The sequence below is a fragment of the Coenobita brevimanus genome, chromosome 88 (assembly GCF_032717465.1).
Source record: "Coenobita brevimanus isolate Jiangsu-jjx chromosome 88, ASM3271746v2, whole genome shotgun sequence".
Taxonomy (NCBI): domain Eukaryota; kingdom Metazoa; phylum Arthropoda; class Malacostraca; order Decapoda; family Coenobitidae; genus Coenobita; species Coenobita brevimanus.
Window position 1 is genome coordinate 2580906 of NC_137041.1, and position 22555 is coordinate 2603460.

At 66.0% G+C, this 22555-nt stretch overlaps 1 long non-coding RNA gene across 1 annotated transcript in view; it reads left to right on the plus strand.

The window, feature by feature from the left end:
* Positions 1 to 18329, plus strand: part of LOC145411132 (uncharacterized) — a 120763-nt gene extending 102434 nt beyond the window's left edge. Inside the window, exon 3 of the long non-coding RNA XR_013899377.1 lies at positions 18231 to 18329. This is a non-coding gene — a long non-coding RNA (uncharacterized LOC145411132). The remainder of the gene's footprint in view (positions 1 to 18230) is intronic.
* The last annotated feature ends 4226 nt before the right edge of the window (positions 18330 to 22555 follow it).

Genomic DNA, 22555 nt, shown 5'->3' on the forward strand with positions numbered 1-22555 from the left:
TGTAAATAATATATATATACAATCTATATTGTATGTATAATATGAATCATATATTTATGTATAATGTAAATAATTGTATATATATATATATATATATATATATATATATATATATATATATATATATATATATATATATATATACAAATCTACAGAATGTGTATATATATATATATATATATATATATATATATATATATATATATATATATATATATATATATATATATATATATATATATATATATATATATATATATATATATATATATATATATATATATATATATATATATATATATATATATATATATATATATATATATATATATATATATATATATATATATATATATATATATATATATATATATATATATATATATATATATATATATATATATATATATATATATATATATATATATATATATATATATATATATATATATATATATATATATATATATATATATATATATAGTATATATATATATATATATATATATAGTATATATATATATATATATATATATATATATATATATATAGGCATATAGAGTATATATATATATATATATATATATATATATATATATATATATATATAGGCATATAGAGTATATATATATATATATATATATATATATATATATATATATATATATATATATATATATATATAGGCATATATATATATATATATATATATATATATATATATATATACTCTATATGCACATACTGTATATATATATACGCTCTATGCATATATATATATATATATATATATATATATATATATATATATAATACATATATGTAAATATATATGTGTGTGTGTGTGCTGCCATCGCCCCAGGCCCACCGGCCCTGCTGCCGCCGCTGCCCCTGACCCCCCGCCCCGGCGGCCGCCGCCGCCCCTGACCCCCCGACCCTGCTGCCGCCCCCCCTGGACCCCCCGACCCTGCTGCCGCCCCCCCTGGACCCCCCGGCCCTGCTGCTGCCCCCCCTGGACCCCCGGCCCTGCTGCTGCCATCCCTTGACCCCCGGCCCTGCTGCCGCCGCCCTTGTACCCGCGGCCCTGCTGCCGCCGCCCGTAGACCGCTGGCCCTGCTGCCGCCGCCCGTAGACCGCTGGCCCTGCTGCTGCCCCTGCTGCTGCCCCTGGACCCCCGGCCCTGATGCCTCCGCCCCTGGACCCCTGGCCCTGCTGCCGCCGCCCCTGGACCCTCCCTGGCCCCGGGCCCTGCTGCCACCGCCGCTGGTCCCTTGGCCCTGCTGCCGCCGCCCCTGGAGCCCCGGCCCTGCTGCCGCCGCCCCTGGAGCCCCGGCCCTGCTGCCGCCGCCCCTGGAGCCCCGGCCCTGCTGCCGCCGCCCCTGGAGCCCCGGCCCTGCTGCCGCCGCCCCTGCTGCCCCCGCCCTGCTGCCGCCGCCCCTGGAGCCCCGGCCCTGCTGCCGCCGCCCCTGGAGCCCCGGCCCTGCTGCCGCCGCCCCTGGAGCCCGGCCCTGCTGCCGCCGCCCCTGGAGCCCCGGCCCTGCTGCCGCCGCCCCTGGAGCCCCGGCCCTGCTGCCGCCGCCCCTGGAGCCCCGGCCCTGCTGCCGCCGCCCCTGGAGCCCCGGCCCTGCTGCCGCCGCCCCTGGAGCCCGGCCCTGCTGCCGCCGCCCCTGGAGCCCCGGCCCTGCTGCCGCCGCCCCTGGAGCCCCGGCCCTGCTGCCGCCGCCCCTGGAGCCCCGGCCCTGCTGCCGCCGCCCCTGGAGCCCCGGCCCTGCTGCCGCCGCCCCTGGAGCCCCGGCCCTGCTGCCGCCGCCCCTGGAGCCCCGGCCCTGCTGCCGCCGCCCCTGGATCCCTGGTTCTGCTGCCCAGGCCCAGCTGCCGCTGCCGCCCCTGGACCCCCGGGCCTGCTGCCGCCGCCCCTGGACCCCCGGGCCTGCTGCCGCCGCCCCTGGACCCCCGGGCCTGCTGCCGCCGCCCCTAGACCCCTGGGCCCCCGGCCCTGCTGCCGCCGCCCCTGGATCCCTGGCTCTGCTGCCCAGGCCCAGCTGCCGCTGCCGCCCCTGGACCCCCGGCCCTACCGCCGCCGCCCCTGGAGCCCCGGCCCTGCCGCCGCCGCCCCTGGACCCCCGGCCCTGCTGCCGCCGCCTCCCCTGGACCCCTGGCCCTGCTGCCGCCGCCGCCCCTGGACCCCAGGCCCAGCTGCCGCCGCCCCTTGAGCCCCAGCCCTGCTGCCGCTGCCCCTGGACCCCTGGCCCTGCTGCCGCCCGGCCCTGGACCCCCGGCCCTGCTGCCGCCGCCGCCCCTGGAACCCCGGCCCTGCTGCCGCCGCCGCCCCTGGACCCCCGGCCCTGCTGCCGCCGCCGCCCCTGGACCCCCGGCCCTGCTGCCGCCGCCGCCCCTGGACCCCAGACCCAGCTGCCGCCGCCGCCCCTGCAGCCCAGGCCCAGCTGCCGCCGCCCCTTGAGCCCCAGCCCTGCTGCCGCTGCCCCTTGAGCCCCAGCCCTGCTGCCGCTGCTCCTGGACCCCCGGCCCTGCTGCCGCCCGCCCCTGGAGCCCCGGCCCTGCTGCCGCCGCCGCCCCTGGAGCCCCGGCCCTGCCGCCGCCGCCCCTGGAGCCCCGGCCCTTCTGCCTAGGCCCAGCTGCTGCCGCCGCCCCTGGACCCCTGGCCCTGCCGCCGCCGCCCCTGGAGCCCCGACCCTTCTGCCTAGGCCCAGCTGCTGCCGCCGCCCCTGGACCCCCGGCCCTGCTGCCGCCCGCCCCTGGACCCCCGGCCCTGCTGCCGCCGCCGCCCCTGGACCCCCGGCCCTGCTGCCGCCGCCGCCCCTGGACCCCAGGCTCAGCTGCCGCCGCCGCCCCTGCAGCCCAGGCCCAGCCGCCTCCGCCCCTTGAGCCCCAGCCCTGCTGCCGCCGCCCCTGGACCCCCGGCCCTGCTGCCGCCGCCGCCCCTGGACCCCCGGCCCTGCTGCCGCCGCCGCCCCTGGACCCCCGGCCCTGCTGCCGCCGCCGCCCCTGGACCCCCGGCCCTGCAGCCGCCGCCGCCCCTGGACCCCCGCCCCTGCCGCCGCCGCCCCTGGACCCCCGGCCCTGCTGCCGCCGCCGCCACTGCACCCCGGCGGCCCAGCTGCCGCCGCCGCCGCCCCTGGACCCCCCGCCCTGCTGCCGCCGCCGCCCCTGGACCCCCGGCCCTGCTGCCGCCGCCTCCCCTGGACCCCTGGCCCTGCTGCCGCCGCCGCCCCTGGACCCCAGGCCCAGCTGCCGCCGCCGCCCCTGCAGCCCAGGCCCAGCTGCCGCCGCCGCTCCTGCAGCCCAGGCCCAGCTGCCGCCGCCCCTTGAGCCCCAGCCCTGCTGCCGCCGCCCCTTGAGCCCCAGCCCTGCTGCCGCTGCTCCTGGACCCCCGGCCCTGCTGCCGCCCGCCCCTGGACCCCAGGCCCAGCTGCCGCCGCCGCCCCTGCAGCCCAGGCCCAGCTGCCACCGCCCCTGCAGCCCAGGCCCAGCTGCCGCCGCCCCTTGAGCCCCAGCCCTGCTGCCGCCGCCCCTTGAGCCCCAGCCCTGCTGCCGCCGCCCCTTGAGCCCCAGCCCTGCTGCCGCCGCCCCTTGAGCCTCGGCCCTGCTGCCGCTGCTTCTGGACCCCCGGCCCTGCTGCCGCCGCCGCCCCTGGAGCCCCGGCCCTGCCGCCGCCGCCGCCCCTGGAGCCCCGGCCCTGCCGCCGCCGCCCCTGCAGCCCAGGCCCTGGACCCCCGGCCCTGCTGCCGCCGCCGCCCCTGGATCCCCGGCCCTGCTGCCTTCGCTCCTTGAGCCCTGGCCTTGCTGCCGCCCGCCCCTGAACCCCCGGCCCTGCTGCCGCCCGCCCCTGAACCCCCGGCCCTGCTGCCGCCGCCGCCCCTGGACCCCAGGCCCAGCTGCCGCCGCCGCCCCTGCAGCCCAGCAGCCGCCGCCGCCCCAGGACCCCAGGCCCAGCTGCCGCCGCCGCCCCTGCCCCTGGACCCCAGGCCCAGCTGCCGCCGCCGCCCCTGCCCCTGGACCCCAGGCCCAGCTGCTGCCGCCGCCCCTGCCCCTGGACCCCAGGCCCAGCTGCCGCCGCCGCCCCTGCCCCTGGACCCCAGGCCCAGCTGCCGCCACCGCCCCTGGACCCCAGGCCCAGCTGCGGCCGCCGCCGCCCCTGCCCCTGCAGCCCAGGCCCAGCTGCGGCCGCCGCCGCCCCTGCCCCTGCAGCCCAGGCCCAGCTGCGGCCGCCGCCGCCCCTGCCCCTGCAGCCCCGGCCCAGCTGCGGCCGCCGCCGCCCCGGCAGCCCAGGCCCAGCTGCGGCCGCCGCCGCCGCCCCTGCCCCTGCAGCCCAGGCCCAGCTGCGGCCGCCGCCGCCGCCCCTGCCCCTGCAGCCCAGGCCCAGCTGCGGCCGCCGCCGCCGCCCCTGCCCCTGCAGCCCAGGCCCAGCTGCGGCCGCCGCCGCCGCCCCGGCCCCGGCAGCCCAGGCCCAGCCGCTGCCGCCGCCGCCCCGCCTGCCCCTGCAGCCCAGGCCCAGCTGCGGCCGCCGCCGCCCCGCCTGCCCCTGCAGCCCAGGCCCAGCTGCGGCCGCCGCCGCCCCTGCCCCTGCAGCCCAGGCCCAGCTGCGGCCGCCGCCGCCCCTGCCCCTGCAGCCCAGGCCCAGCTGCCGCCCAGGCCCAGCTGCCGCCCGGCCCTGCTGCCGTTGCTGCTGCCCCTGCTGCCGTTGCTGCTGCCCCTGCTGCCGTTGCTGCCCCTGCTGCCCCTGCTGCCGTTGCTGCCCCTGCTGCCGTTGCTGCCCCTGCTGCCGTTGCTGCCCCTGCTGCCGTTGCTGCCCCTGCTGCCGTTGCTGCCCCTGCTGCCCCTGCTGCTGTTGCTGCCCCTGCTGCCCCTGCTGCTGTTGCTGCCCCTGCTGCTGTTGCTGCCCCTGCTGCTGTTGCTGCCCCTGCTGCTGTTGCTGCCCCTGCTGCTGTTGCTGCCCCTGCTGCCCCTGCTGCTGTTGCTGCCCCTGCTGCCCCTGCTGCTGTTGCTGCCCCTGCTGCCCCTGCTGCTGCTGTTGCTGCCCCTGCTGTTGCTGCCCCTGCTGTTGCTGCCCCTGCTGTTGCTGCCCCTGCTGCTGCTGTTGCTGCCCCTGCTGCTGCTGTTGCTGCCCCTGCTGCTGCTGTTGCTGCCCCTGCTGCTGCTGTTGCTGCCCCTGCTGCTGCTGTTGCTGCCCCTGCTGCTGTTGCTGCCCCTGCTGCTGCTGTTGCTGCCCCTGCTGCTGCTGTTGCTGCCCCTGCTGCTGCTGTTGCTGCCCCTGCTGCTGCTGTTGCTGCCCCTGCTGCTGCTGTTGCTGCCCCTGCTGCTGCTGTTGCTGCCCCTGCTGCTGCTGTTGCTGCCCCTGCTGCTGCTGTTGCTGCCCCTGCTGCTGCTGTTGCTGCCCCTGCTGCTGCTGTTGCTGCCCCTGCTGCTGCTGTTGCTGCCCCTGCTGCTGCTGTTGCTGCCCCTGCTGCTGCTGTTGCTGCCCCTGCTGCTGCTGTTGCTGCCCCTGCTGCTGCTGTTGCTGCCCCTGCTGCTGCTGTTGCTGCCCCTGCTGCTGCTGTTGCTGCCCCTGCTGCTGCTGTTGCTGCCCCTGCTGCTGCTGTTGCTGCCCCTGCTGCTGCTGTTGCTGCCCCTGCTGCTGCTGCTGCTGCCCCTGCTGCTGCTGCTGCTGCCCCTGCTGCTGCTGCCCCTGCTGCTGCTCCTGCTGCTGCTGCCGCTGCCCCTGCCCCTGCTGCTGCTGCTGCTGCCCCTGCTGCCCCTGCTGCTGCTGCCCCTGCTGCTGCTGCTGCCCCTGCTGCCCCTGCTGCCCCTGCTGCTGCTGCCCCTGCTGCCCCTGCTGCTGCTGCCCCTGCTGCCCCTGCTGCTGCTGCTGCTGCCCCTGCTGCTGCTGCTGCTGCCCCTGCTGCTGCTGCTGCTGCCCCTGCTGCTGCTGCTGCTGCCGCTGCTGCTGCCCCTGCTGCTGCCCCTGCTGCTGCCCCTGCTGCTGCTGCTGCTGCCCCTGCTGCTGCTGTTGCTGCCCCTGCTGCTGCTGTTGCTGCCCCTGCTGCTGCTGTTGCTGCCCCTGCTGCTGCTGTTGCTGCCCCTGCTGCTGCCCCTGCTGCTGCTGTTGCTGCCCCTGCTGCTGCTGTTGCTGCCCCTGCTGCCGCTGTTGCTGCCCCTGCTGCCGCTGTTGCTGCCCCTGCTGCCGCTGTTGCTGCCCCTGCTGCCGCTGTTGCTGCCCCTGCTGCCGCTGTTGCTGCCCCTGCTGCCGCTGTTGCTGCCCCTGCTGCCGCTGTTGCTGCCCCTGCTGCCGCTGTTGCTGCCCCTGCTGCTGCTGCCCCTGCCCCTGCTGCTGCTGCCGCTGTTGCTGCCCCTGCCCCTGCTGCTGCTGCCGCTGTTGCTGCCCCTGCCCCTGCTGCTGCTGCCGCTGTTGCTGCCCCTGCCCCTGCTGCTGCTGCCGCTGTTGCTGCCGCTGTTGCTGCCCCTGCTGCTGCTGCCGCTGTTGCTGCCGCTGTTGCTGCCCCTGCCCCTGCTGCTGCTGCCGCTGCTGCTGGCCCTGCCCTGCTGCTGCTGCCGCTGCTGCTGGCCCTGCCCTGCTGCTGCTGCCGCTGCTGCTGGCCCTGCCCTGCTGCTGCTGCCGCTGCTGCTGGCCCTGCCCTGCTGCTGCTGCCGCTGCTGCTGGCCCTGCCCTGCTGCTGCTGCTGCTGCTGCCCTGCCCCTGCTGCTGCTGCCGCTGTTGCTGCCCCTGCCCCTGCTGCTGCTGCCGCTGTTGCTGCTGCCCCTGCTGCTGCTGCCGCTGTTGCTGCTGCCCCTGCTGCTGCTGCCCCTGTTGCTGCTGCCCCTGCTGCTGCTGCCCCTGTTGCTGCTGCCCCTGCTGCTGCTGCCCCTGCTGCTGCTGCTGCCCCTGCTGCTGCTGCCCCTGCTGCTGCTGCTGCCCCTGCTGCTGCTGCCCCTGCTGCTGCTGCCCCTGCTGCTGCTGCCCCTGTTGCTGCTGCCCCTGTTGCTGCTGCCCCTGTTGCTGCTGCCCCTGTTGCTGCTGCCCCTGTTGCTGCTGCCCCTGTTGCTGCTGCCCCTGTTGCTGCTGCCCCTGTTGCTGCTGCCCCTGCTGCTGCTGCCCCTGCTGCTGCTGCCCCTGCTGCTGCTGCCCCTGCTGCTGCTGCCCCTGCTGCTGCTGCCCCTGCTGCTGCTGCCCCTGTTGCTGCTGCCCCTGCTGCTGCTGCCCCTGTTGCTGCTGCCCCTGCTGCTGCTGCCCCTGTTGCTGCTGCCCCTGCTGCTGCTGCCCCTGCTGCTGCTTGCCCTGCAGCCGCTGCCGCTGCTGCCGCTTCCCCTTCTGCTGCTGCCACTTCTGCTGCTGCCCCTGCTGCTGCTGCCCCTGCTGCTGCTGCCCCTGCTGCTGCTGCCCCTGCTGCTGCTGCCCCTGTTGCTGCTGCCCCTGCTGCTGCTGCCCCTGTTGCTGCTGCCCCTGCTGCTGCTGCCCCTGCTGCTGCTGCCCCTGCTGCTGCTGCCCCTGTTGCTGCTGCCCCTGCTGCTGCTGCCCCTGTTGCTGCTGCCCCTGCTGCTGCTGCCCCTGCTGCTGCTGCCCCTGTTGCTGCTGCCCCTGCTGCTGCTGCCGCTGCCCCTGTTGCTGCTGCCCCTGCTGCTGCTGCCCCTGTTGCCGCGGCACCTGCTGCTGCTTCCCCTGGTGCTGCTGCCCCTGCTGCTGCTGCCCCTGTTGCTGCTGCCCCTGCTGCTGCTGCCCCTGTTGCTGCTGCCCCTGCTGCTGCTGCCCCTGTTGCTGCTGCCCCTGCTGCTGCTGCCCCTGCTGCTGCTGCCCCTGTTGCTGCTGCCCCTGTTGCTGCCCCTGTTGCTGCTGCCCCTGTTGCTGCCCCTGTTGCTGCCGTTGCTGCTGCTGTTGCTGCCGTTGCTGCTGCTGTTGCTGCCGTTGCTGCCCCTGCTGCCGTTGCTGCCGTTGCTGCCCCTGCTGCCCCTGCTGCCGTTGCTGCCGTTGCTGCCCCTGCTGCCGTTGCTGCCCCTGCTGCCCCTGCTGCCGTTGCTGCTCCTGCTGCCCCTGCTGCTGTTGCTGCCCCTGGACCCCCGGCCCTGCTGCTGTTGCTGCCCCTGGACCACAGGTCCTAGTGGGGCGAAAGCAGCAGGGCCAGGGGCCCAGGGGCGGCGGCAGCTGGGCCTGGGCTGCAGGGGCGGCGGCAGCTGGGCCTGGGCTGCAGGGGCGGCGGCAGCTGGGCCTGGGCTGCAGGGGCGGCGGCAGCTGGGCCTGGGCTGCAGGAGCGGCGGCAGCTGGGCCTGGGCTGCAGGGGCGGCGGCAGCTGAGCCTAGGGCCCAGGGGCGGTGGCAGCAGGGCCTGGGGCGGCGGCAGCAGGGCCTGGGGCGGCGGCAGCAGGGCCTGGGCTGCAGGGGCGGCGGCTGCAGGGGCGGCAGCGGCAGCTGCGGCTGGGCCTGGGCTGCAGGGGCGGCGGCGGCGGCTGGGCCTGGGCTGCAGGGGCGGCGGCGGCGGCTGGGCCTTGGCTGCAGGGACGGCGGCGGCGGCTGGGCCTGTGCTGCTGGGTCGGCGGCTGGTGCGGCTGGGCCTGTGCTGCTGGGACGGCGGCGGCTGGGCCTGGGCTGCAGGGGCGGCGGCGGCTGGGCCTGGGTTGCAGGGGCGGCGGCTGGGCCTGGGCTGCAGGGGCGGCGGCTGGGCCTGGGCTGCAGGGGCGGCGGCGGCGGCTGGGCCTGGGCTGCAGGGGCGGCGGCGGCGGCTGGGCCTGGGCTGCAGGGGCGGCGGCGGCGGCTGGGCCTGGGCTGCAGGGGCAGCGGCGGCGGCTGGGCCTGGGCTGCAGGGGCGGCGGCAGGGGCGGCGGCAGCGGCTGGGCCTGGGCTGCAGGGGCGGCGGCAGCGGCAGCTGGGCCGGGGATCCAGGGGCACAGCAGGGCCGGGGGCCCAGGGGCGGCAGCAGCAGGGCCGGGGGCCCAGGGCCGTGGATCCAGGGGCAGCGGCAGCAGCAGGGCCGTGGATCCAGGAGCAGCGGCAGGGGGGCCAGGGGCAGGGGCGGCGGCAGCAGGGGCAGGGGCGGCGGCAGCAGGGGCAGGGGCAGGGGCGGCGGCAGCAGGGGCAGGGGCGGCGGCAGCAGGGGCAGGGGCAGGGGCGGCGGCAGCAGGGGCAGGGGCAGGGGCGGCGGCGGCAGGGGCGGCGGCAGCAGGGGCAGGGGCAGGGGCGGCGGCAGCAGGGGCAGGGGCGGCGGCAGCAGGGGCAGGGGCAGGGGCAGGGGCGGCGGCAGCAGGGGCAGGGGCAGGGGCAGGGGCGGCGGCAGCAGGGCCAGGGGCGGCGGCAGCAGGGCCAGGGGCGGCGGCAGCAGGGCCAGGGGCGGCGGCAGCAGGGTCAGGGATCCAGGAGCGGCGGCAGCGGCAGCTGGGCCGGGGATCCAGGGGCGGCGGCAGCGGCAGCTGGGCCGGGGATCCAGGGGCGGCGGCAGCGGCAGCTGGGCCGGGGGCCCAGAGGCACAGCAGGGCCGGGGGCCCAGGGGCGGCAGCAGCAGGGCCGGGGGCCCAGGGCCGTGGATCCAGGGGCAGCGGCAGCAGCAGGGCCGTGGATCCAGGGGCAGCGGCAGGGGGGCTAGGGGCAGGGGCGGCGGCAGTAGGGGCAGGGGCGGCGGCAGCAGGGGCAGGGGCGGCGGCAGCAGGGGCAGGGGCGGCGGCAGCAGGGGCAGGGGCGGCGGCAGCAGGGGCAGGGGCAGGGGCGGCGGCAGCAGGGGCAGGGGCAGGGGCAGGGGCGGCGGCAGCAGGGGCAGGGGCAGGGGCAGGGGCGGCGGCAGCAGGGGCAGGGGCAGGGGCAGGGGCGGCGGCAGCAGGGGCAGGGGCAGGGGCGGCGGCAGCAGGGGCAGGGGCAGGGGCAGGGGCGGCGGCAGCAGGGGCAGGGGCAGGGGCAGGGGCAGGGGCGGCGGCAGCAGGGGCAGGGGCAGGGGCGGCGGCAGCAGGGGCAGGGGCAGGGGCGGCGGCAGCAGGGCCAGGGGCAGGGGCGGGGCAGCAGGGCCAGGGGCAGCAGGGCCAGGGGCAGCAGGGCCAGGGGCAGGGGCGGCGGCAGCAGGGCCAGGGGCAGGAGCGGCGGCAGCAGGGCCAGGGGCGGCGGCAGCGGCAGCTGGGCCAGGGGCGGCGGCAGCAGGGCCAGGGAAACAGGGGCGGCGGCAGCGCGGCGGGGCCTGGGCGGCAGGGGCGGCGGCGGCGGCGGCTGGGCCGGGGCTGCAGGGGCGGCGGCGGCGGCGGCGGCGGGGCCTGGGCTGCAGGGCGGCGGCGGCGGCTGGGCCTGGGCTGCAGGGCGGCGGCGGCGGCTGGGCCTGGGCTGCAGGGGCGGCGGCGGCTGGGCCTGGTCTGCAGGGCGGCGGCGGCGGCTGGGCCTGGGCTGCAGGGGCGGCGGCGGCTGGGCCTGGGCTGCAGGGGCGGCGGCTGGGCCTGGGCTGCAGGGGCGGCGGCAGCTGGGCCTGGGCTGCAGGGGCGGCAGCGGCGGCGGCAGCTGGGCCTGGGCTGCAGGGGCGGCAGCGGCGGCGGCAGCTGGGCCGGGGATCCAGGGGCACAGCAGGGCCGGGGGCCCAGGGGCGGCAGCAGCAGGGCCGGGGGCCCAGGGCCGTGGATCCAGGGGCAGCGGCAGCAGCAAGGCCGTGGATCCAGGGGCAGCGGCAGGGGGGCCAGGGGCAGGGGCGGCGGCAGCAGGAGCAGGGGCAGGGGCGGCGGCAGCAGGGGCAGGGGCAGGGGCGGCGGCAGCAGGGGCAGGGGCAGGGGCGGCGGCAGCAGGGGCAGGGGCGGCAGGGGCAGGGGCGGCAGGGGCAGGGGCAGGTGCGGCGGCAGCAGGAGCAGGGGCAGGGGCAGGGGCGGCGGCAGCAGGGGCAGGGGCAGGGGCGGCGGCAGCAGGGGCAGGGGCAGGGGCGGCGGCAGCAGGGGCAGGGGCAGGGGCGGCGGCAGCAGGGCCAGGGGCGGCGGCAGCAGGGCCAGGGATCCAGGGGCGGCGGCAGCGGCAGCTGGGCCGGGGATCCAGGGGCGGCGGCAGCGGCAGCTGGGCCGGGGGCCCAGAGGCACAGCAGGGCCGGGGGCCCAGGGGCGGCAGCAGCAGGGCCGGGGGCCCAGGGCCGTGGATCCAGGGGCAGCGGCAGCAGCAGGGCCGTGGATCCAGGGGCAGGGGCAGGGCGGCGGCAGCAGGGGCAGGGCGGCGGCAGCAGGGGCAGGGGCGGCGGCCGCAGGGGCAGGGGCGGCGGCAGCAGGGGCAGGGGCAGGGGCAGGGGCGGCGGCAGCAGGGGCAGGGGCAGGGGCGGGGGCGGCAGCAGGAGCAGGGGGCAGGGGCAGGGGCAGGGCGGCGGCAGCAGGGGCAGGGGCAGGGGCGGCGGCAGCAGGAGCAGGGGCAGGGGCAGGGGCGGCGGCAGCAGGGGCAGGGGCAGGGGCGGCGGCAGCAGGGGCAGGGGCAGGGGCGGCGGCGGCGGCAGCAGGGGCAGGGGCAGGGGCGGCGGCAGCAGGGCCAGGGGCAGGGGCGGCGGCAGCAGGGCCAGGGGCAGGGGCGGCGGCAGCAGGGCCAGGGGCAGGGGCGGCGGCAGCAGGGCCAGGGGCGGCGGCAGCAGGGCCAGGGATCCAGGGGCGGCGGCAGCGGCAGCTGGGCCGGGGATCCAGGGGCGGCGGCAGCGGCAGCTGGGCCGGGGGCCCAGAGGCACAGCAGGGCCGGGGGCCCAGGGGCGGCAGCAGCAGGGCCGGGGGCCCAGGGCCGTGGATCCAGGGGCAGCGGCAGCAGCAGGGCCGTGGATCCAGGGGCAGCGGCAGGGCCGTGGATCCAGGGGCAGCGGCAGGGGCGGCGGCAGCAGGGGCAGGGGCGGCGGCAGCAGGGGCAGGGGCGGCGGCAGCAGGGGCAGGGGCGGCGGCAGCAGGGGCAGGGGCAGGGGCGGCGGCAGCAGGGGCAGGGGCAGGGGCGGCGGCAGCAGGGGCAGGGGCAGGGGCGGCGGCAGCAGGGGCAGGGGCAGGGGCAGGGGCAGGGGCAGGGGCGGCGGCAGCAGGAGCAGGGGCGGCGGCAGCAGGGCCAGGGGCGGCGGCAGCAGGGCCAGGGGCGGTGGCAGCAGGGCCTAGGTTGTAGGGACAGGGGCAGCAGGACCTGTGGGCCAGCAGGGCCTGGACTTCAGGGGCAACAGCAGCAGGACAGGGGGTCCAGGGGCGGCAGCAGCAGGGCCTGGGCTGCAGGGCCTGGGATCCAGGGGTGGCGGCAGCAGAGCCTGGGCTTCAGGGGCAGGGGCAGCGGCAGCAGGACCTGGAATCTAGGGGCGGCGGCAGCAGCAGGGCTGGGGATCCAGGGGCAGCAGCACCAGGGCCAGGGGTCTAGGGGCGGCAGCACCAGGGCCAGGGGTCTAGAGGCGGTGGCAGCAGGGCCAGCTGCAGTAAGGATGCTCCAACTGAGCTGGGGGTTCAGGGGCAGCAGGAGAATGGGTGGCCTCAGGAGGGCCTGGGCTGCAGGGGCGGCAGCAGTAGGGCCTGGGCTGCAGGAAGCAGCAGGAGGGCCAGGGGTTCAGGGGCGGTGGCAGCTGGGGCTGGGCTGCAGGGGCGATGACTGCAGCAGCAGGGCCTGGGCTGCAGGGGCGGCAGCAGCAGGGGCGGCAGCAGCAGGGCCTGGGCTGCAGGGGCAGGGGCAGGGGCAGCGGCAGCAGCAGCAGCAGCAGCAGAGCCTGGGCTGCAGGAGCAGGGGCAGCGGCAGCAGCAGCAGGGCCTGGGCTGCAGAAGCAGGGGCGGCGGCAGCAGCAGCAGGGCCTGGGCTGCAGGGGCAGGGGCAGGGGCAGCGGCGGCAGCGGCAGGGGCAGGGGCAGGGGCAGCGGCAGGGGCAGCGGCGGCAGGGGCAGGGGCAGCGGCGGCAGCAGCAGGGCCTGGGCTGCAGGGGCAGCGGCAGCAGCAGCAGGGCCTGGGCTGCAGGGCCTGGGCTGCAGGGGCAGCGGCAGCAGCAGGGCCTGGGCTGCAGGGGCAGGGGCGGCGGCGGCAGCAGCAGGGCCTGGGCTGCAGGGGCAGGGGCGGCGGCTGCAGCAGCAGGGCCTGGGCTGCAGGAGCAGGGGCAGCGGCGGCAGCAGCAGGGCCTGGGCTGCAGGGACAGGCAGCGGAGGCAGCAGCAGGGCCTGGGCTGCAGGGACAGGCAGCGGAGGCAGCAGCAGGGCCTGGGCTGCAGAGGCGGCGGCGGCAGCAGCAGCAGGGCCTGGGCTGCAGGGGCGGCGGCGGCGGCAGCAGCAGGGCCTGGGCTGCAGGGGAGGCGGCGGCGGCAGCAGCAGGGCCTGGGCTGCAGGGGCGGCGGCGGCAGCAGCAGGGCCTGGGCTGCAGGAGCGGCGGCGGCAGCAGGAGCGGCGGCGGCAGCAGCAGGGCCTGGGCTGCAGGGGCGGTGGCGGTGGCGGCAGCGGCAGCGGTAGCGGTGGCGGCAGCGGCAGGGCCTGGGCTGCAGGAGCAGGGGCAGGGGCTGCGGCAGCAGCAGCAGGGCCTGGGCTGCGGCAGCAGCAGCAGGGCCTGGGCTGCAGGGGCAGGAGCAAGCAGCAGCAGCAGCAGGGCCTGGGCTGCAGGGGCAGGGGCAGCAGCAGCAGGGGCAGGGGCAGGGGCAGCAGGGGCAGGGGCAGGGGCAGCAGGGGCAGGGGCAGGGGCAGGGGCAGCAGCAGCAGCAGCAGCAGGGCCTGGGCTGCAGGGGCAGCAGCAGCAGCAGCAGCAGCAGGGCCTGGGCTGCAGGGGCAGGGGCAAGAGCAGGGGCAGCAGCAGCAGCGGCAGCAGGGCCTGGGCTGCAGGGGCAGGAGCAAGCAGCAGCAGCAGCAGGGCCTGGGCTGCAGGGGCAGGGGCAGGGGCTGCAGGGGCAGGGGCTGCAGGGGCAGGGGCAGGGGCAGCAGCAGCAGGGGCAGGGGCAGCAGCAGCAGGGGCAGGGGCAGCAGCAGCAGGGGCAGGGGCAGCAGCAGCAGCAGGGCCTGGGCTGCAGGGGCAGGGGCAGCAGCAGCAGCAGGGCCTGGGCTGCAGGGGCAGGGGCAGCAGCAGCATGGCCTGGGCTGCAGGGGCAGGGGCAAGGGCAGGGACAAGGGCAGGGGCAGGGGCAGCAGGGCCTGGGCTGCAGGGGCGGCGGCGGTGGGGGCGGCGGCAGCAGCAGGGCCTGGGCTGCAGGGGCGGTGGCGGGGGCTGCAGGGGCGGTGGCGGGGGCAGCAGCAGCAGCAGCAGCAGCAGCAGCAGGGCCTGGGCGGCGGCGGCAGCAGCAGCAGCAGCAGCAGGGCCTGGGCGGCGGCGGCAGCAGCAGCAGCAGCAGCAGCAGCAGGGCCTGGGCGGCGGCAGCGGCAGCAGGGCCTGGGCGGCGGCGGCGGCGGCAGCGGCAGCGCCTGGGCGGCGGCAGCGGCAGCGCCTGGGCGGCGGCAGCAGCAGCAGCAGCAGGGCCTGGGCGGCGGCGGCGGCGGCGGCAGCAGCAGCAGCAGCAGGGCCTGGGCAGCGGCGGCGGCGGCAGCAGCAGCAGGGCCTGGGCAGCGGCGGCGGCGGCAGCAGCAGCAGGGCCTGGGCAGCGGCGGCGGCGGCAGCAGCAGCAGGGCCTGGGCGGCGGCGGCAGCAGCAGGGCCTGGGCTGCAGAGGCAGGGACAGGGGCCGCTGGGCCTGGACTGCAGGAGCAGGGGCAGCTGGGCCTGGACTGCAGGGGCAGGGGCAGGGGCAGCGGGGCAGGGGCAGCGGGGCTGGGGATCCAGGGGCAGCAGCAGCTGGGCCAAGGCTGGGAGTCCAGGGGCAGCAGCAGCTGGGCCAAGGCTGGGGGTCCAGGGGCAGCAGCAGCTGGGCCAAGGCTGGGGATCCAGGGGCAGCAGCAGCTGGGCCAGGGCTGGGGATCCAGCGGCAGCAGCAGCTGGGCCAGGGCTGGGGGTCCAGGGGCAGCAGTAGCTGGGCCTGGACTGCAAGGGCAGGGACTGCAAGGGCAGGGGCAGCAGGGCTGGGGGTCCAGGGGGGGGCAGCAGCAGGGCCTGGGCAAGGGCAGCAGCAGGGCGGTGTGGGCCAGGGGCGGCGTGGGCCGGGCAAGGTGGGCCAGGGGCAGCAGCAGCAGGGGGGCAAGGTGGGCCAGGGGCAGCAGCAGCAGGGGGGCAGGGTGGCATAGGCTAGGGGCAGCAGTGGCAGGGCCTGGGTTGCTGGAGCAGCTGCAGGGCCTGGGATTCAGGGGGGGTGGCGGCAGGGCCTGGGGTCCAGGGGGGGTAGCAGTAGGACCTGGGCTGCAGGAGCAGTGGCAGCAGTAGGACCTGGGCTGCAGAAGCAGTGGCAGCAGTAGGACCTGGGCTGCAGGAGCAGTGGCAGCATGGCTGGGCGTCCAGGAGCAGCAGCAGCAGGGCCTGGGGATCCTTGGGCGGCGGTGGCAGGGCCGGGGGACCAGGGTCAGCAGGGACAACAGCAGGGACAACAGCAGGGACAACAGCAGGGCCTGTGCAGCAGGGCCTGTGCTGCAGGGGCGGCAGCAGTAGGGGCCGGGGGGCCAGGGGCGGCGGCAGCAGGAGGGACAGGTGGTGGAGGGCCGGGTGGTGCAGGGCCGGCTTCAGATGGGCCTGGGGGCCAGGGCCAGCTGCAGGAGGGCGGGGGATCTATGGGCAGCTGCAGCAGGGCTAGGGGAGCCGGCGGTAGGGGGGCAGGGGCGGTGGCGGCAGCAGCAGGGCCTGGGGCAGTAGAGCCTGGCGTGTAGGGACAGTAGCAGTGGGGCCTAGAGTGTAGGGACTGCAGTAGCAGGGCCATGGATGCAGGGGTGATGGGGGTTGGGGGCAGCAGGGCCAGGGGTCCTGGTGCAGCAGAGGTGGCAGCAGGGCCGGGGGTCCTGGTGCAGCAGAGGTGGCAGCAGGGCCGGGGGTCCAGGGGCACCAGGGCCAGGGGCACCAGGGCCAGGGGTCCTGGTGCAGCAGAGGTGGCAGCAGGGCCGGGGGTCCAGGGGCAGCAGGAGTGGCAGCAGGGCCGGGGGTCCAGGGGCAGCAGGAGTGGCAGCAGGGCCGGGGGTCCAGGGGCAGCAGGAGTGGCAGCAGGGCCGGGGGTCCAGGGGCAGCAGGAGTGGCAGCAGGGCCGGGGGTCCAGGGGCAGCAGGAGTGGCAGCAGGGCCGGGGGTCCAGGGGCAGCAGGAGTGGCAGCAGGGCCGGGGGTCCAGGGGCAGCAGGAGTGGCAGCAGGGCTGGGGGTCCAGGGGCGGCGGCAGCAGGGCCCGGGGTCCAGGGGAAGCGGGGACGTCAGCAGGGCCGGGAGGCTCTGGGCAGTAGGCAGTAGCAGGGCCAGAGTATTATGGGTGGCAGTAGGACAGGGGATTTCTGGGCAGGAGAGGTGGCGTTATGAAAGCGCGAGGGCCATGAAATCGCAAGGTGGTATGAAATCATGAGGGCCATGAAATCACGCGGGCTATGAAATCGCAAGGGCCATGAAGGGCCATGAAATTGTGAGAGCAGAATAAATGAGTGACGCAAGAGACATCTACTGGCACTGGGGGGTAAACACAAGTGTAATATGTTAAATTATAATGCAATTTTATTTTGAAGAAAATTAATTATAATTAATGTGCCAAGATTTAGGTTTTGTGAAATGTTTAATTGATTCTTTTAAAAAATATTAAAATATTTTAAAAACTTAATATATTTGATGCATTTTCTGTAATTTTTTTTGTTAATTTATCATTTTTATTAATAAAAATTTATTCACAATTAGACACTTCATTAGACCCTATTTCAGAGGTTATACATTAAATGTTTTATTAAGCATATTACACTTGTATTTACCCTCTTTGCCAATAGATGTCACTTGCATTGCTCCTTTATTCTGCCATCATGATTTCTTAATACACAAGGGGTCCCTGGGTAGCTGGAGTGGCAGCAGGGCCAGTGGTTATCCTGGGCAGCAGGGCTGGGAGGCCCTGGGCAGCATTGGTGGCAGCAGGGCCAGGAGATCCTGGGCAGTAGGGGTGGCAGCAGGGTTGGGGGGCCCTAGGCAACAGCAGGGCCAGTGAATCCTGGACAGCAACATGGCTGGGGAATCCTGGACAGCAGCAGGGCCAGGGATTTCTGGGTAGTGGGGGTCGGCAGCAGGGCCGGAGATTTCTGGGTAGTGGGTGTCGGCGGCTGTGCTGGGGAGCCCTGGGCAGCAGGGGCGGGGGGCCTTAAGCAGCTGGGGCAGCAACAGGGCTGGGGATTTCTGGGCGGTGGGGGTGGCAGAATCACTGGGGGCCCTGTGCAGTGGGGGCAGCAGTAGGACGGGGGGATCCTTGGCAGCAGGGCCAGGGGAAAATTGGTGGGAGCAGGGCTGAGGATTTCTGGACGGCAGCAAGGCTGGGAATTTCTGGTCAGCAGGGCCAGAGGTTTCTGGTCAGTGGGTGGCGACAGGGGTTCCTGGGTGGCAGGGGCGGCAGCCGACCCCGGGGATCCTGGGTGGCGAGGGCAGCAGCAGGGCTAGGGCTAACGCCACAGCAGCAGCAGGGAAAAGCAATAAGGTGGGGGAAGAGGAACAGGGAGGTGATAAGAACAATGATAATGGTGCAAGCTGACGATGGAGTGGAAACGTAGGCAGGTGAAGCGACTGGGAAGGGTGGAATGATAGGAACACGTAGGTGTGGAAACGTAGGCCTATGGAAGGAAAAGGGGGGTGCCGGAAAAGGAAGGTGAAGCAACTGGGAAAGATGGAATGAAGAATGGAGGAAGTAACAGAAGGGAAAGATGTGGAAAGAAGGCGAGAGATGAAGGGGATAAGGAAAACGCAAGAATGAAAGGGCAGGAAGGTGATGAAGGATAGAGAAAAATACGAAAGATTATTATAGTAAGTCTTCGTTTAAGCTGGATCAATCTAAACAGCATACAGTCCTCCGAGTGCTGTGGTTCCTATTGAATGGTGAATAAAAAATGTGCATACAGGCGTATGACATTCATTTTGCCCCAATACTTCGTGCTGGAGACTGTTTTGATGAAGTACTCCTCTCTTCCTATTTCTATCTTTCCTGTCACTTCTTATTCCTTTTCTATCCTTTACAGGTGGCTTTACATTGAGTGACAAGCCAAATGGTTTCCTGTAAGCCAAGAAACCATTTACAATGCTGGGTGGTAACCATATAACCAAACCATACGTGCTCCCTACGTGTCAACAAGTGTGTTGGTGGAGGGTTGGTGCCCCTCCCTGTAAAACAACTAACTCAGTGTCAAATGGCCACCCTTTATGGGATTATGGTGTCTGGTGACAGATAGACAGTCACTGAGCAGTTGCTACTGAATGTTAAATTAAGATAATTTTAAAACTAAACATTAAACATTCACATTTCTCATTTTTTCTGTTACAGACTGCTGGTGGGGAACCGGAGGATGATAATGGAAAGTAAGATTACCACAGAATAGACTGAGAAATGAAGGAGATTACCACAAGGAATGGAAAATTAAATGACAAATGTCTACAATGAATGGACCATGAAATGACGAATGGAGGAGGATAATTCTGAAGGTGATGAACAATACAATGAAGATAACAGCGAAGAGATCGATGATGATGATAGCATTTCCGTCTCGTAGGAAGAGTGGGGCTAGTGTTGGGAGAGTTTTTACCGATTTGGCAGTAAGTTCTGTGAAGCAGAAATGACATGATGGGCAATTCTGGTCACTCAGGATAACAGTGGGGAAAAGTGCAACAAGGAGGGAGGGAGAGAGCGATAAGGAAGAGGAAGAGAGATTGAAGTGTAGAGGGGAAATTGATATAGAAGGGAAGCAAGGGGAAAGGTGTGAGAGAATGGGTAGCAAGAGGGGGAGAAATAGGGTTAAGAGAAAGGAAAAGGGGAGGAAAGGATGATAATGCAAGAAAATTACAGAGACTGGCAATTATGGGAGATTGGGAGAGCAGAGGAGGGGGGGAGATTGGGAGAGCAGAGGAGGGGGGGAGATGGAAGAAAAGGGAAGTGAAACTAAATGGGAAGTGGAGAAGACAGGATGAGGTGGAGGAAAGAAGGAAGTTGAGGGTGAGGGAAATGAAAGAAAAGGAGAGGGAAACTGAAGGGAGATGGTTTGGGAACTGCAGGAGATGGGAGGAGGGAGCTAAAATTGTGGGGGACAATAAGCCTGATGGAGATGAAGCTAAGCGAGAAAGAAGGTGGCAAGTGAGGAGGAGGGGGGGGGGGAGGAATTGGATCAAAACTGTAAGTACATGGATGGGATAAGCTGGAGGAGAAAGGAAGAAACACAAGCTTGAGGTGCAAAATGGCAGGGGGGGGGGGGGCAAAGAATGCCAGAATTAAAACCTTAAGATGCAAAAATGAAACCACTATTTTTAACACAAATTAGGAACCAGTCAAAAAATATTTGTCCTTTTCAAGAGAAGGGTAAAAAATAAAGAGCCAGAATAAAGCTGATCATTTTGAGATGCATGGATGCAAAAACGAACAGCTTAGCTTTTTCATGTTAAGCAAGAACCAAAAGCAGCCAGAAAATGCTCTTCCCTTCCAAAGAAAGTTAAAGACAGCCGAAATGTATCTGTTCATTTTGAGATGCCTGGACACCAAATCTGAAAGATGGAAGGTTCTTGACAGACAAGAATGACTGAGGAATACTTTCAAATAAACCAGTTCTTTACAAAACAACATACCAATGATCCCTGGTACTATAATGTCTCACAGAAAAGGGAGTCTTGTGCCAAAACAGATGGATACTGCATACCTGCCCCAAATTGAAGGTATGCAAACAGTTCTGGAGAAGCATCCAGCGTATGGTGGTAACAGCAAGTGAGAAGTGGGTGGACAGAGAGGTTTCAGTCAATGAGAGAAGGAGACGAGTAATTGGGGCGAGATCTAGGAGGTTTTCTACTGTAACTTTTATTTTGCATATATTCTATGTTAACTGTACCCAGTCTAGTAGAAGTGTGTACCATGGTGCAAAATTCAGAAATAAATAGTTAAGGAATGACAAAAATATAAGACCAAGAGAATATAAAGGCATTTCACTCTACCTTGCTGAGAAGATACCTAGGGAAGACAGTTGTGTTAAGTCTATGAAAAGAACGAAAAGACATCCCTGGAACACCCCTCACTTCAATACCTTACTTTATAATTAGTTCTTTCTATCACCACATTATGTAATGTTTGTGTGCCTACCCATAACATCTTGGTATGAGACCTTGGTGTGGCATGAAAAGTAAAAAAAAATAACAGCAGTGGAGAGGGAGATGTTAAGGAATGTATGTGGAGTTTACAAATTAGATAGGATGATGAATAATGTGATTCGTGAAAGATGCCGAGTAAGGAATTCTGAGCACACCAGCGCTGAAAAGTGTGTGCTTAAATGGTATGGTCGTGTGAGATAGGTGTGGAAAAAAAAAATTTGTGAAAAGGATATCTGTGAGTTTGGAGGAGAGAAGATGCATGGTAGGCATATTGGGTGGCTAGATACGGTAAACCAGTGAGTGACTAAAGTATGGAAGCTCAGCTGAGGCTGGGAAGTTGACAAGGGATCAGGCTGGGTGGATGAATATTGTATGGGGGAGTGTATGACCAGGGTTTGGCACCCCCATTTTAACCTTACAGTCATCAGACTGACTGTTGAATAGGCATATGTAAAGTTACGTGTAGTATAACTGGATATCACGTGGAGCCAGGATTCTGGAGGCTTAAATTATGAGTAAATGTGTGTTTTCATTTCACTGACCATACTGTTGATTATTTCTCCCACTACTGTATTCTTCCCTTTTCCTGGCTATCTGTCCCTTACCTAACCCCAACTGCAGGGGGGGGGGGGGAAGCAGAATGATGATTTAGTTAAATGGTCAATGAAGCCCATGTGAAAAATCTCACTAAGCCTACATAAAGTCATGTGGGGATAGTGTTACTGGATTGAAAGTGTTAAGGCTGAATTTAGCTTGATATTCCTTGTGACTGCCAAGGTTAGACATCCGTCATAACAAAACCTGCCTTACATATTCCTGGCAAGAAATATGGTGAATAAAAGCAAGCAATATGATAAAGCATGTGGGAGACCAAGAGAGCTCGGAAAATCTATTATTATTTACTGGTCACTCAAGGCTTTGAGACCTTACCCACTGAATAATATTAGCACCAATCATAACATCAAAATTGTGAATTACTTCCCTCATCTCCATGAGAAATGTACTCCTCTTGTACAAGATGAACAAACTAATACTGTATGCAGGGTCATAGGAACCAATGAGTGTTCAGCATAACTAATCTCAAAGAAACCGACTTTGCAAGGGACTAAAACAGATTTTTCATGGAAACACTACGGTCTTAAAAAATGTGGGGTGGGGTTCAAGAATAATGCAGATAATTTTAGGGGGTACAAGAATAATGCTGATAATTAAACTGTCATGTTCAACGTAAGGGGATAAACTTTATACTGTGGTGAGCAGGATGTATTAATTTTCTGAAGAATAAAAATGAAATATACCCAAGAAAAATAAGTCTGGTGTACCACAGACTGAATGCATGAGACTTCTAGTGGCTTTTGTAATGAATGCTTCGAGATACTAAGTATGTAGAGCATGAACTACCACATACATGAAATGTATCAGATCAATGACAGATACAAGACAGTTAGCTACTTAATAGTCCGAGCCCTGAGTAAAACCAGTGTTAATAACCATAGGGCACCAACTAAGGCAGTCAATAACAGCATGTGTAGAATATCAAGAAAAGATGATGTCACAGAAAAATGGCCAACCGGAAAAGGTATTTTTGATAATGACTTGCTAGTGGTGGGTGGGGGTGCTCACCATCCGCTTACTCAATGTAGTGTTGCTCTCAGGTGTCTGCCCTTTCCTCTCCTCCATCCTTTTTTCCTTCCATCCTCTTCTGTCTTTGTCCTTTATTCTTTCCTCTTCCTTCTGCCTGTGGGTGACTCTACACTGAGTGACAAACCAAATGGTTTCCTGTACACCAGGAAACCATTTACTACGCTGGGTGGTAACCATATAACCAAATTATGGCGCCTGGTAGTTTAGCAGGTAATTAAGGTGCTCCAATCGGATTGAGCCAGTGAAAGTTTATATCCAAGGAGTGGTTGGGGTTTATTGCTCACATAATGCCACTCAGGGATGATTGAGGCCGGTCACTCATCTTAAATGTCAGGACCAACCTGCTTAGCCTCGGGCTTCTACGCTCCTCGTGGGGCAGCATAGGATTGGATGATTGATCAGTTCAGTATCTATCCTAATAGAAAGTTTCACTTCACTTTCAAAAGAAAGATGACCCAGAGTCTGAGAGGATAGGGAGACTGACTACCTCAGTCCATATTATCAGAAAGGCAATTCAAAATATACCGTCATGGACAGACTATACATACGTTTAATAGATCAAAGCAACTTGCCATAAGAGCAACAACCAGAGATCAGGGACCAGTCAACCATTAAAATATATGTTAAGAAAACTGAAGACAAAGGTGTGACAACTACATGAGAGAAGAAAGAACATACAATGAGAATTTGGGGTGAAGAATAAATGTGAGACTGGTACTGAGAATGTGGGTTAACAGGTATGAATGGGAAACAAGTGAAATAGTGCAACTGATGAAGATAAAGCTTTGAAGGGGGTGGAACAAACGTGCATAACAAATTAGAGAAAAAGGAATCACCAATGAAAACCAGGATAGAGAATAATGCTGCTGCTGCTGCTAC